Source organism: Bubalus bubalis, chromosome 19 (assembly GCF_019923935.1).
Source record: "Bubalus bubalis isolate 160015118507 breed Murrah chromosome 19, NDDB_SH_1, whole genome shotgun sequence".
Taxonomy (NCBI): Eukaryota; Metazoa; Chordata; class Mammalia; order Artiodactyla; family Bovidae; genus Bubalus; species Bubalus bubalis.
The window spans coordinates 54,517,118-54,531,978 of NC_059175.1; the positions used below are offsets into that span (position 1 = coordinate 54,517,118).

General features: G+C 36.8%; 1 non-coding gene and 1 pseudogene across 1 annotated transcript; both read right to left on the bottom strand.

Moving 5' to 3' along the window:
- Positions 1–4,366: 4,366 nt before the first annotated feature.
- LOC112580719 lies at positions 4,367–4,473 on the bottom strand. Its single transcript, XR_003105058.2, has one exon. It is a non-coding gene; the product is annotated as a U6 spliceosomal RNA (small nuclear RNA).
- A 5,274-nt stretch (positions 4,474–9,747) lies between these two features.
- LOC102408611 lies at positions 9,748–10,284 on the bottom strand (annotated as a pseudogene).
- Between the last annotated feature and the right edge of the window lie 4,577 nt (positions 10,285–14,861).

Consider the following 14,861-nt stretch of genomic DNA (forward strand, 5'->3'; position numbering starts at 1 on the left):
TCCCTGGAAGAGGAAATGGCAGCCCACTCCAGTATTCTTAACTGAAAAATTCCATGGACAGAGGAGCATAGTGGGCTATAGTCCATGGGGTTACAAAGAGTCAGACATGACTGAGAACATTAAATAAAAATAGAAAGAAGCATTCTAAACAAAATAACAAATATGATCTGGTAATATAAAAAATGAGCATGTGTATGAAGAGAGAGAGATTCAGGGAGGAAGAGAGAGGAGAAAGAGGGTAAATGAAGAAATATATTAACAAGTAAACTGTATCTTATAGAACCACATGCAGAATGCAATGGCACCCCACTCCAGTACTCTTACCTGGAAAATCCCACGGACAGAGGAGCCTGGTAGGCTGCAGTCCATGGGGTCGCTAAGAGTCGGACACGACTGAGCGACTTCAGTTTCACTTTTCACTTTCATGCATTGGAGACGGAAATGGCAACCCACTCCAGGAGAATCCCAGGAACGGGGGAGCCTGGTGGCCTGCCGTCTATGGGGTCGCACAGAGTCGGACACAACTGAAGCAACTTAGCAACTTAGCAGATCAATATTTAAATTTTTCCTAACACTTTGCTCCTTTCTTTTCTTCATTATTTGCCTTAAGGATGTTCATTTTTCTTGTCTTCCATTTTTTGCCTTAAGGACTTTTTTTTTTTCTCCTTTGTTGAAATAGCTTTTTTCTCCCTCTTAAATCTGTTATCCTCAAATGAATTCAAATTGTGTTTTTCTTCTTTTTTTTTCCAGAAAAGTCATAGTGACGTGATTTGTAGATACATGTAACTGTGTGGTAAAATTCAAACTTGCAGGAAACATTTTCCTGCCTTATAATAACATCAATAAAGCTCTAAAAGTGGTCTATTTTTAGTCCTCTTTATGCAATACCTCAGCTTTTCATCACATTTAAATAGCCTTCAGAGTGGGTGGTATTTAGTTAGAAGTCAGGCCAGAGAATAAGCCTCAAAGAAATGTGTGTTTATACAAACTTATTTTATATATTACTATATTCAGAGAATGTGTATTACTGTGTAAGCATATATAAATATGCACACCATAAAATACACCTTTCAGGGGAACATAAGGAATAGAGATCTTTAGTTCTATATTTGTCATCATGCATTTTTATAGAGAAGGTAAGTGCTCTAATGTTACTTGTAGGAAGTTGGTAGATTGTGCTTCCAAATCATAGGTGATAGTGTCATACAGCAGTGATTTTAGCTTCTAAAATTAATTTGTTGGCAATCATTTTATATTTAAAGCTGTTACCTGCAATCTGGGCAATTAGAAAACTTATTAGTTGTGGAAAAAATATTTTATCACTGCATGAAAAAAATTTAGATAAAGAGAACTGAATATTTTTAAAAAAGAAGACTTGTTCTGGATATAGCAAAGCACTGAAACACAATGGGATGAAAGCTTTCTAGAGTTAGTCACTTCTCTATTGCTTCTTAGCAAAGCACCACACACTTACTAATGGAGTTTGAGAGTAAAGTTTCCAGGCAATAGTCAGCTGGATTCTTTCCTTTAGGTCTGTCCAGGCCGAAATCAAGGTATCAGATGAGGGTTGAAGTTTTTGCTACATTTGTGTGGCTGTTGACAGAATGTGTTTCCTTGCATGCTCCTACAGGACTTCTAGAGGCTGTGTCTTCAAGACCACAGCAAACTGACTAAAAGTTATAGTGTATACCTGTCACCCATTTGACCTCTTCAGCTGCTCCTTTCGAAACTCACTACATTCCTGCTGCATCAGTGGCTTCCTGGTTGTCCCTGCTATTAAAAAAAAAAAAAAAATCTTAGCCTAGGGGAGACCACATTTCTAGTCTCTCTGGAATGTCAGTTCTCCAGATACCAACATGTCCCAGAACAAGGAGAAATAACTAACTACATTAAGGAAGCTACACTGTAAGATTTATACAGTCATTAAAATTGACTTTAAAATATATTGTTATGACAACATATAAAAAAAATCACCATAACATTTTAGAAAAAAAAATCAAAATTACATAATCAACATAGGAATAAACCATTCAAATTTTTATTCAGAAGGACTGAAAATAATCATAATTTAGCACATGTTGATATTTTAATAGCATGTGTACAGAACAGGCTTCCCTGGTGGCTCAGCGGTAAACAATCTGCTTGCCAATGCAGGAGACATGGCCTCAGTCCCTATGTTGGGAAGATCCCCTGGAGGAGGAAATGGCAACCCACCCAAGTATTCTTGTCTGGGAAATCCCATGGAGAGAGAAGACTGGTGGGCTACAGTCCATGGAGTCACAAAGAATTGGACATGACTTAGTGACTGTACAGTTACAACAAAGTACTTAGAACCCATCTATGTGTTTATATATCTGTTGGAAGATTTCAGAAAATTTAAAAGTAGGAGCATAAATAGCCATAAGAAAACAATATTATAAACTTAGGACAAGTCTGTTGAGGTGCATAAACAAACAAAAATTCTGGATCAGCTGTGAACAGTACTTAATTATTTAAAATAATGTAATCATCTTTGATTAAAACAGCAATCAAGAACAGCTATATAAAGCTCCAATACTTTGGCCACCTGATGCGAAGAGCCAACTCATTAGGAAAGACCCTGATGCTGGGAAGGATTGAAGGCAGAAGGAGAAGGGGATGACAGAGGATGAGATGGTTGGATGGTATCACTGACTCAATGGACATGAGTTTGAGCAAGCTCTGGGAGATGTTGAACGACATGGAAGCCTGGCATGTTGCAGGCCATGGGGTAGCAAAGACTTGGATACAACTGAGGAATTGAACAACAATATATTAGTAAGAATACTAGTGCAAGAAGGGAGACTTTGGAGGGAAAGTATTGAAGAGTTAAATCTTCATCTACTATTAAAGTAAGTGAATTGATGATGATCAAAATCATTAAACTACAAAGTGGTCATAAAACATACATTTAGAAAAATGGGGTGAATGCCAGAGGAAAAAGTAAAAAGTTGTGGATGTGATTGCCTCAGAGAAGCAGGGCTGAAAACTACAGCATGTCAACTAAGACATCTCTATTTTTATAACTCAATACCATTTGATATTTATGGCATGCACATTTATTAATTTGATTACAAATTAAGAAACAACATTACATTCACAATGAACTGGGGAGTGAAAATTATTTAGGAAGGCCATTACTTTGTTAATATTTTAAGTAGTATAAATCTCTTCACAACGCAATTACTGAACTCCCGTTATGTATTTGACAGCATGCAAAGCTATGCAGATAGGAAGATAAATAAGTCAGAATGAGTTAGATTCCTGTTAGCCTCAAACATAAGCCTTTCCTTGATTGTGATTGGCTCATTTTATATCCATCTGCTGTTTTTCTTACTCGGCATTTGTAGGTGTCCATTAAGAGATGATACTTTTTTTTTAATATTTTAAATTAATTTAGTTCAACTGGAGGATAATTACTTTACAATATTGTGATGGTTTTTTCATACATCAACATGAATCAGCCATGGATGCACATGTATCACCCCATCCTGAAAACTCCTCCCACCTCCCTCCCCACCCCATCACTCTTGGTTGTCCCAGAGTACCAGCTTTGAGCACCCTGCTTTATGCATCAAACTTACAATCATCAAATAACACCTTGTTTCAGCCTAATAGTTTTGAGATTCATAAGGCAGTAGATATTAATCAGTCCAAACTTGATTTCCAAGAGAAAAATCTGTAGGCTACTAAAGTGACAGGATTAGTGATACAAGTGTAGTTTATCACTCAGAGCACTTTTGAGCATACGTGAAAAAATATGAATTTACTTAGTCTGAGTATATAGTTCTTATTAGAATGAATCCCATGAATATGTGAGTAAATATACTTATAAATGTGACATCAAGTTAGTCTCTACCTTTAAAACATTATTTTTAAAATACACTAATAAAAAAATAAAATACACTAATATTTTACTTAAGGGTGATACAATATACAGAATTTGTATTCGTAATAACAACACTTTTAAAACATTTACTTATAATTGCATATCATTGTTCTAAGAGATTCATATGATATGTCTAATTTGTGACCTTTAAATATAGCAGGGAATTTTTAAAATTCATTGACTTTCCTGCAAATTTTAGAGTAGATTTCAGGTGCTTTGATCACAAAAGATTGCTATGTGAGGAAAAGATATGTTAATTAACTTGACTGTAGTAAACTTTTCATACGTATATCAAATCATATTTTATACCTTAAATATATCCAATTTTTATTTTAAAATAAAATTTTAATTTTAACTTGTTTTTATTGAAGTGTAATTGGCTTACAATATTATGTTAATTACTGCTATACAACAAAGTGCTTCAGTTATATACACATTCCTTTTTAAATAACATTTTCAAAAATATGGGAACACTTCACAGATTTACATGTCATCCTTAAGCAGGGGCCATGCTATTCTTCTCTGTATAGTTCTAATTTTAACACATGTATTGCTGAAGTGAGCACCAAAATAGTTTTAAAAGTCACATTAGGAACTGAAAATCCAATAGAAGATATTATTTTAAAACACTATTTTCAGGGATAGGATCACAATTGCTTTACATACTCTAGTCATATAACACGAGCTCTAATTCTGAAAAAATCTTAAATATATAATCTGATCTACAGTTCTTCAAATCAGGTAAATAATTATCCTTACCCCTAGTAGAATCTTTAGCATGTATAACCAAGTGTGTGTCTTCATTCATGTCTGAGTAGTGAGGTGCTTGGACTCCATTGTGCTTTACTGACTTTTTTCTTCCTATTTTGTTTATTTGTGTTTTCCCTTACTTAAGTCTCCTAAATAAAACTCTCAAGATTGTGTTAATACTTATCTGTATATTAATTGATTGCAATTTATTCACTTTATGCATACATATATTTAAAATCCGAGGCTAAGATTAAAATTGGACATTTGTTCTCATTCTGTACTTCTGAAACGATTTACAACATACATATTGTTAAATATGAATATAAAAATATTACAAAATATAATGGTAGCAAGTTCCAAATTCTTTCTTCTCATTCATTCTTGCCTAACTGTCAAAGAAAATGCCCCTTAAACCGAGCCATGTTCCCTGTAAAGAGCAATGTTTTCCTAGAGCACTAATGATGAATCTGGGGCTTCCGTGGTGGTGCTAGTGGTAAAGAATCTGCTTTCCAACGCAGGAGACAAAAGAGTTGTAGGTTTGATGTCTGAGTGGGAAGATCTTCTGGAGGAGGAAATTGCAATCCACCCCAGAATTCTTGCCTGGAAAGATCCATGGACAGAGGAGTCTGGTGGGCTACAGTCCATAGGGTCACAGAGTCGGACATGACTGATGACTGAGTGTGTTAGTCGCTCATTGTGCACACGTACAATGATGAATTTGAGAGATCTCTCAAATGGCAATGTTTTTTTAAATTATTATTTCCTCCTGTTTGCTGCTGTCACAGGTCCTGATCTCTTCTTCTCTATGAAGTCCTGTTAGTTATTGCTGTGCTATCTCAAGTCACATGGATCAAGCTTTCAATCCTTTGCTTAGGACATTCACTATCACTTTGCCAAATGTTATCATCACTGTTACCTACATGCAGACTCCTTATGTTGCACCTCCACTTGAATACAGTATGTTGCAATCCCTACCTGCCAAAAGAATCTACTTTGAGAAGAAAGCATGTAGAATTAGATGACTGAGTTTGGGAAATCCAAAGTTTGATAGTCCATGTTGCTATTCTCCAACCTTCCTCCCAGCAATGTTTCCTGTACACTCAAACAGGCTGCGCTCCCATGGGCTCCCTTAGGTGCTTCATTCTGTTCTATCTCTGTAGTCTTGATTCACATTTCAGCCTAACCAAGTTATGATGCATACAGGTCACAGCAAAAAGAATAGAAGCTTGCCTGAGATAATGAAACACATCTGCATAGAAGTTAGATCTCATTTTTAGTATATATCAAATCTTGAAATTTGTCTGCCTTATAGTTTTATATTATTAAGGTCAAAGAAGTCAATTATCATATACCTAAAAACTCACTGAAGGGACTTCCCTAGTGGTCCAGAGGTTAAGATTCCATGCTTCCAAGGCAAGGAAACACGGTGTTCCATCCTGATTGGAGAACTAAGATCCCATATGCTGCACAATGTAGCAAAAGCAAAAACAACTGTACTCCAACAAAAATTGACTAAATTTTTCTTTTAATTCACTGAAAATATACCTTTACTTAAGGGAAGAGAAAATATATGGAAACAAATTTCACTGTCTCTTACTCTTGCTTTGTGAATAGTAAGCACTATTCACACAAAGCATTCAAAGGAGACATGAGTGAATGCAACTGGGCTCCTGCAATTACTAAGAGATAAAACAAAGCACTCCATATTTTAGTCTTTCAAAATATTGCTCACCTTTCAGGACAGTGTTTTATTAAACTTACTCCCTATATACCTTCTCTGTAATCACCAGTGAAAATGCTACTTTATTTTCTTCTCCTTATATTCCAAGTCATATTATAACAATTATATAATGATTATAACAATAATCACCTTAATCAACTTGAAAATTATTATAATGAGACAAATGCAGTTGGCAAAAAAGAATACTGTCATAATCAAGGGCTTTAAAATTTCCCTTTCACTGAGATATGCTTCTTTCTAGATGATTTTTTTCATTTCAATTTATTCTACAGTCACAAGAGTTATGTTAGTAAAAAGTCAATCTCACAATTTCAGAGATTTATGCCAACATTCCCAAACCTTCTCATTTTCTAAAGACCAAAACCCAAATACTTTTTTTTTTGGCATCTGAGGCAACTAAAAATAATGTGTACTTGTTTTTTAGAGCCCCTAATTATGGTGGTCCTGATATTTTTAATGACAGTAGATGATGAAGGCAAGGAAGTTTCAAGGAAGACAGAGCAAACTTTACATTTCAACTTCTAAGTCTGTGTATCTTGCTCTTTTAAATAATAGCCACTGTGCCATTCAAAATTTAGCTTGAACATAACCTTTAACATGGCTAATCACTATCTGCAAAGTAACTCCTGACATCCCCTTATAATTGCCAAAATTTCACCTCATAGGTTAGAGCAGCTACATGAATTTGAGATGCCACTTCTTGACTTTAAAGCAAGCTTTGAGTCAAATGTACTTAATAGCTTCACATTTCAAGAAGAATTTTTTTTTTCTTTCAAGGACTAAATAACAGAGTTGACCTTATTCAAACAATAAAATGTCATCCTGTCACATAAGCTTGCAAACATTCTGAAACAAGCTCATTAGTGAATAATGATGCCAAAGAGTAACTTATTAATGTCAGTAAATACACTTTACATCCTTCTGATAATTTGCAAAAAGCAGAATAATTATCAGAACTATGCCTTTCTCTGTAGTGAAAGAAAAAAAATCTGTAAAACTTAAAAAGTTATATTTAAAACATAAAGCAAACCAAAGATTCTTCATTTTCCCAGTATGAAAGATTTTTAATGAGATTCTAAACCTTAAGTGACCTATTTACGTGTGATTCTGCTGTTACATAATGAAAGTAAAAAAGGTGATTAAAAACTTCAAATAGACCCTCTGATTCAAATCCTATGTCTTCAAATTACCTTAGAAATAATTCAGTTCAGTTCAGTTCAGGCACTCAGTCATGTCCAACTCTCTGAGACCCCGTGGACTACATACAGCATACCAGGCTTCCCTGTCCATCACCAACTTCCAGAGCTTGCTCACACTCATGTCCATTGAGTCAGTGATGCACCCAATTGTGTGTGTGTGTGTGTGTGTGTACATACACAAGTTTCCAAGATACCCACACGCTATGCAGGTTTTCAGCGTATGTAGATATTGACATTTCAAAGAAATTACAGTACAAAGTAGACAGGTAAATATAATTATAAAACAATTTGAAGTCTTCCTAAATAAAGAAATTTTACACAGTTGTATCTGACTCTTTGCGACCCTTTGGACTGTGGCCTGCCAGGTTCCTCTGTCTGTGAGATATCTCAGGTAAAAACACTGGAGTAGGTTTTGATTTCCTTATTCAGGGGATCTTCTCAATACAAGGATAGAAACTGGGTCTTCTGCATTGTAAGCAGATTGTTTACCATCTGAACCACCAGGGAAGCCCAAATGAAGAAATACTTTAGCAATATGCAGAATGACTTGAATTAGCTAGTGATGGAAATTGGAGAAAACATTTCATAAATATGTCTGTGCGCTCAGTTGTGTCCTACTCTTTGTGACCCTATGGGCTCTTCTGCCCATGGGATTTCCCAGGCAAGGATACGGAGTGGGTTGCCATATCCTTCTCCAGGGGGACTTTCCAACCCAGAGATCAGACCCACATCCCCTGCTTCTCCTTCATTGGCAGGTGTATTCTTTACCACTGAATCACCTGGGCTTCCCTGGTAGGTCAGCTGATAAAGAATCCTGCAATGCTGGAGACCTCGGTTCAATTCCTGGGTCAGGAAGATCCCCTGGAGAAGGGGTAGGCTACCCAATCCAGTATTCTTGTACTTCCATGGTAGCTCAGCTGGTAAAGAATCTGCCTGCAACTGGGGAGACCTGGGTTTGATACCTGGGTTGGAACGATCTCCCGAAGAAGGGAACAGCTACCCACTCCAGTTTTCTGGCCTGGAGAACCTCATGGACTGTATAGTCTATGAGGTCGCAAAGAGTCAGATACAACTCAGTGACTTTCACATATCACACCTGGGACAGAGCTGTACAATATAGACAGGAGACAGAACAGTGTAATATTTCCATGTAAGACAGAGCAATCCTTTTTACAGTCATATATCTGAAGGACTTCATCATTCTAGACTTAGATAATGGAAAATAGTCATTATTTCTATATATTCTATAGGTCAAGAATGTTTTCCTAATATTTTGAAGAGTATGATAAATAAACTCCACACCAGAGAAAGTAACACTTGTGTAGATAGTAGCTGACATTGGGATTCAGTATATCTGCCAAATAATATACTATTTTATATTTTATCTATTTTTCTAATATACAGCTCTATACATTGTTTAGAAATGCATTATATATCTGGATGTGTACTAGGAGACATATTTGACATTTTTTGTTTGTTTGTTTGAACTTTAGTAAGGCATCTATAAAAACTTAGGCAAGGGCAGTGTCCTCCCCAGCCCAGGTTCCCCTAGGCACAGCAGGAGAGACTGAAAGCTTAACAGGGAAAAGTTGGACCACACTCAGGGTTTGGGAGTGTGGTGCCCCCACTTCTGGCTCAGGGATTGGGGAGTAAACAAAAAGTGAAAGGAAAATGAAGTTGCTCAGTCGTGTCCTACTCTTTGCGACTCCATGGACTGTAGCCCACGAGGCTCCTCCATTCACGGAATTTTCCAAGCAAGAGTACTGTAGTGGGTTGCCATTTCCTTCTCCAGAGGATCTTCTCAACCTAGGTCTCCCACGTTGCAGGCAGATGTTTTACTATCTGAGCCACCAGGGAAACTGGTAAACAAAACCTACCTGGAAAATAATTGGGAAAGAAAACGAGCAATTGCCTTCAGCACAGGTGAGGAAGGGAAGGAGGTTGGTCAAGGGCAAGAGTATTTCACATCACAAACCTAACTTGGGAAACTGGAAGGGCCCATCTTCAACTTGCCTTTAGAGGAAGACCAGATGGATGATGGGAGAATTCACAGGAGGGAGAGAAAGAGAGGCAATGTGGCTAGAAGGCAACAGCCTCGTTCCTTTCTGGGTACAAAAAGGCAGCAGAGGCACCAGGTCTAGGCAGGGAGCTCACAAGGACCAAGTTTCGGCAGAGATCACCCACCTGCCCTCACCCCGGTACTCATTCTGCTCGCTTGCTGGTGTAGAGCCACCCACTGGCCCCGAGGGAGTGGATGGCTCTGCCGCATGGGGTCCTGCCTCTTCTGTGCTCCTCCCTTGGAGATAGCGCTGGCCTCTGCCCTTTGGCCTGGTGCTCCTGGCTCTAAGGAGTGGCAACGGCCTTCCCTTCCTGGGCAGTGCCTTCATTGCTGCAGGGAACCATCTCCCCCTGCTCCTGCTCTGCCTCTGTGGGTGAGGAGGCAGACGAATCACCCCCACCCTCCTTCCGATTTCTCTTGAGGACAGGCTACTCAATTTGGAAGGTTTTTTGAAAGAGAATTTCTTCCTCTTCTTGAGGGTCTCCATGGGGGCACCCCTTCTCCCCTTGGCCTCAGCTCCCTGCCTAGGGGATGCTGGCTCTATGGCAACACCAGTGGCCCCCGCTGCCTCCTCTGTTTCATTTTTGAGGGTTGACTCCCCTTCACCTTTGAGGGGATAAGTCTCCATTGCTTTTCATGGGGGGCCATTCCCCTGTCTGTCAATTGTGGAGGGGGAAGCATCTTTTGCCTCCTTGGCGGTCAGGTCACTCCAGGGAGCCTGAAGCTCTGGCTGCCCATGGTTGGGGGTTTCTGCTGGGGCAGCCCCAGAGTCACCCCAGCACAGGGAATTGTTTGGTTGGGTGGGTCTCAGGGTTAGAGGGATGGGGATGGGGTCTGAGGGTGGAGGGTGTTGGGGGAAACCAAGGTGCACCTCTGTTAGCTGTGACCACCACTTCTCTGCTTCTGGCCAGAACGCCTTGACATTATTTTAATTTTATAAAAATTTGAGAACTGAAAATATTTGTATAAGGAAAATTATTTGATTTTTATCAAATGAAATTTAGAAGTGAAGCAGGATCTGTGAAATTTAATATACCATGATTTGTGTAATATATGCGTTCTGGACATTTTGTTTTCTTCTTTGGGAAATTTTAAAGAGAAATGGCTTAAATATAAATGCTATAAAACAATCAAGATAACTATACAACAAAGATATAATAATCAAAAGAGTAAGTTCCTGACATAAAAGTACACACATAGAGTAATGGAACAGAATGGAGAGCCCAGAAACAAATCTTCACATATACATTAATTAGCATTTGAATATGAAGCAAACAATACTTGTTAGGAAAATGGTAGTCTTCAATAAAGGAAGTTGAGAAAACTACATAATCACATGGGAAAGAAAGGAATTACATCCCTATTATACTCTGCTCACAAGAATTAACTCAAAATTAAAGACTTAAGCATAAGACTTGAAACCAGAAAACTCTCAGAAGAATATATAGGAAAAAGTTTGTTGACATCTGTCTTGACAATAATTTTTTAAATATGACACCAAAAGTACAAGAATAAAAGCAAAATTTAGTAAGTGGGACTATATCAAATCAAAAGCTTATGCATAGCAAAAGATGCAATGAGCAAAATGAAAATATATTCTACAGAATGTGAGAAAATATTTTCAAATCATATATGTGAAAGAGGTTAATATCCAAAATATATAAACAATTCATATAATTCAGTACCAAATAAAGTTTGATTTTAAAGATGGGTAAGGGAATTGAATGGGCATTTCTCAAAAGGCACTGTATAAATGGTCAACAGATACATGAAAATATTCTAAAAATTACTAATCATCAGAGAAATGCAAATCCAAACCCTAGTGATATAACATCTCATACTTGCTAGATTGGCTATTATGAGAGAGAGAGAGAGAGATAAAGTGTTTGTGAGAATGTGGATAAAAGGGAAACTTTCTTGCCCATTGTTGAAGGGAATGTAAATTGGTCAGGTGTTATGGAAAACAATAAGGAGTTTCCTCAAACAATTAGAAATAGTACTAATATATAATCCAACAATTTTATTTCTGTGTATATATCCAAAGGAAAGAGAAAGCAGGATCTCAGAGAGATATCCTCATTCCCATGTTCATTAAAGCACTATTCATAATAGCCAAGACATGGAAACAGCCTGTTTATCTATGGATAAACAAAGATATATTACATACATAATATATAGTGTGTGTGTGTGTGTGTGTATATATATATATATATATGAAATACTATTCAGTCACTAGAAAAAGGAAAATTCTTAGCTTTGTTACATCATGCATGAACTTTGAGTGAATTGGCCTAAGTGAAATAAATCATTCTGAGAAAGACAAAAACTGCATTATTTCACTTATGTAGAGTCTCTAAAAGTCAGACTCATGGAGAGTATAATAGTGGTTATCAAAGATTAGGAGTTGAGGGAAATGGGGAGATTTTAGTCAAAGTGTTCAATCTTCCTGTTACAAGATGAGTAAGTTCTGGGGCTCTAAATCATAGCATTTTGACTATAGTTCATAATGAAAGTTGTTAGAACAGATTTTTCACATGCTCTCATCACAAGAAAATAAATGATTATGTCAGGAAATGAAATTAACCCTACTGTCTTAATCATTTCAGACATTTACATGTATCTAGTCAATATGTTATAAAAATTTCCTTGGTGATTTAGCAGTAAAGAATCCACCTGCCAATGCAGGAACCTCAGGTTCAATCTCTGGATCAGGAAGAAACACTGGTGACAGAAATGGCAATCCATTCCAGTATTCTTGCCTGGGAAATCCCTTGGACAGAGCCTGGTGAGCTACAATCCATGGGGATGCAAAGAGTTGGACACAACTTAGCAACTAAACAGTAGCAAAGTCAACACATCATACACCATAAATAAATACAATGTTAAAGAATTATATTTCAATAAAGCTGTATACATTTTTGAAAAAAAAATTTTTTTAATTTCACAGCTTAATAAGCTTGATAATTATTCTGACAGTAGCAAAGCCCCCAAGTGGTGCTAGTGATAAAGCAACTGCCTGCCAATGCAGGAGATGCAAGAGATGTGGGTTTTGATCCCTGAGTCAGGAAGATCCCCTGGAGTAGGAGATGGCAACCCCTCCAGTATTCCTGCCTGTAAAATTCCATGGACAGAGGAATCTGGTGGGTTACAGTCCACGGGACTACTGAGCAAGGAAGCACACAGCAGCACCCACAGTAGCAGATATTGAGAGTCATATTAGATTGCTCTTTCTATTATCATTTTCTGCCCAGAATTGAGCCACTTAGGAACTCTTTATTAGTTTCTTCTCTGTCCAAAGCATCTCATCATTGTAAAAATAAAACTAGTTCCTATCTAATTTCTTTGCAAAGTTAAATTTTCAGGAAGTAACTCAGTATAAAGTAAACATATTAATCCACAACTTCCATTATATTAATTATATTAATATAATTTCAATATATATACTAATATTATGAATATATAATCAATGTGCATTGAAATTATGCACATTTATCAATGTAAAACCCCCTAATCTTTTTAAAGAAAAAATAAATACATAAAATAATCAATTTTCCAATGAGGAAATTAAGATCACAATGTGGTAACAGAAAACAGTAAACTTTCTTGTCAATATTATCTGGTGGTCACTATATCTTTTTTGTTTGTACCAATGTCTCAACATCAGCTTTTGTTGGATCACAAAATATTCCTGGAAATTTCTCAGGGTGCTGCTTACAGCTGACCTTTACTCTTCACAAAGCAAGAAAAGATAATGCCTTATACAAAATATAAAGAACTTGTACTAGGGATAGGCTGGATAATCACAAATATATGATTTTTTTTTTTTGTCACAAGAACAGTTTTTCTTTTTTCCTTTAGAAATATTTTTGTTCAATTTTTGTAATTTCATTTTTAAGAAATTGAAACCAGGCATCAGCCTCTATTTCACTTTATCTTATCATTAAAATTTTAACTCTTTCCATGCTTTGTGAAGTCACTTAGTTGTGTCTGACTCTGCAACCCTATGAACTATAGCCAGTCAGGCTCCTCTGTCCATTGAATTCTCCAGGCAAGAATACTGGAGTGGGCTGCCATTTCCTTCTCCAGGGGATCTTCTCAACCCAGCAATCAAACCCAGTCTCTTGCATTGTAGGCAGATTTTTAACATCTGAGCAACCAGGGAAGCTATACTCTCCAATATTTCTAGTTGTAATTCAAACTGAATATCAGCAGAAGTTTATTTTCTATTATACATGCAAATAATGAGACTATGTCCTCTTAAGTATTACTGGGTTTAAATATTATTTAATTACTATCTAAAAAATACTCTAAGGGAATGTTGTATTCAACTCCAAGATGTGAGTTGTATAATCAAATTTATTTTGGGTAAAATTATGGAAAAATCAATCTACTCATTCTATATTTTATTCTCCCAGAAAAATGTCCTTTCTTCATATTCAAAATTGATATTAAAGAAATTCTGTAATAAAAATTTGAGTGAATATACCCTGTACACACTTGGCATAAAAAAGTAGAATTGAGTAGAATATTTTGCTTTCAAAATGTGAGCATATATTAAAGCAGGGGTTGAAAGTTGTACATTCTTATGATCAAGAAAAGCCACCTCAAGTTTAAGCAGAAAGATCTCTGTGACTTGAGGAGAATACGGATCAAAGAATTGTATGATGATATTAAATAAAAGTGAGAAATCTATGCTCTTTGCAAATGTAGGTTTCACTATTAAACCTAAAACAAAACAAGAAATTTTGTACGAAACAAAATACTGCAATCAGAGGTATTCACAGCATGGATAACTCATCCAGTAGTTTAGAAGACATGTTCTCTGAAAAGCAACAGGTGCATTTCCCCTCCATGGACTATTTGAGTTCTTCTGGAGAGCCAAGTGTTGTATATCCATCTGTTACTAGATGTAAGACAGTGTTTTCAGTCCATGCTGCTATCATGAAATACCACGGACTAAGTGACTTAAACAACAGAAATGTGTTTCCTACAGTTCTGGAGGCTAGAAATCTAATATCAAGTTTCCAGCATGGCTGTGAGAACGCTCCTTCTGGCTCGTAGACAGTCACTTTCTCACTATGTTCCCCTATGGCAGGAAGAGACAGGGGAGAAAGAGAGAATGCACTTTGATATCTCTCTTCATAAAGGGGACTAATCTTGTCATCATTCTCATAATCATGTCTTCATTCTCATGACCCCCTCTAA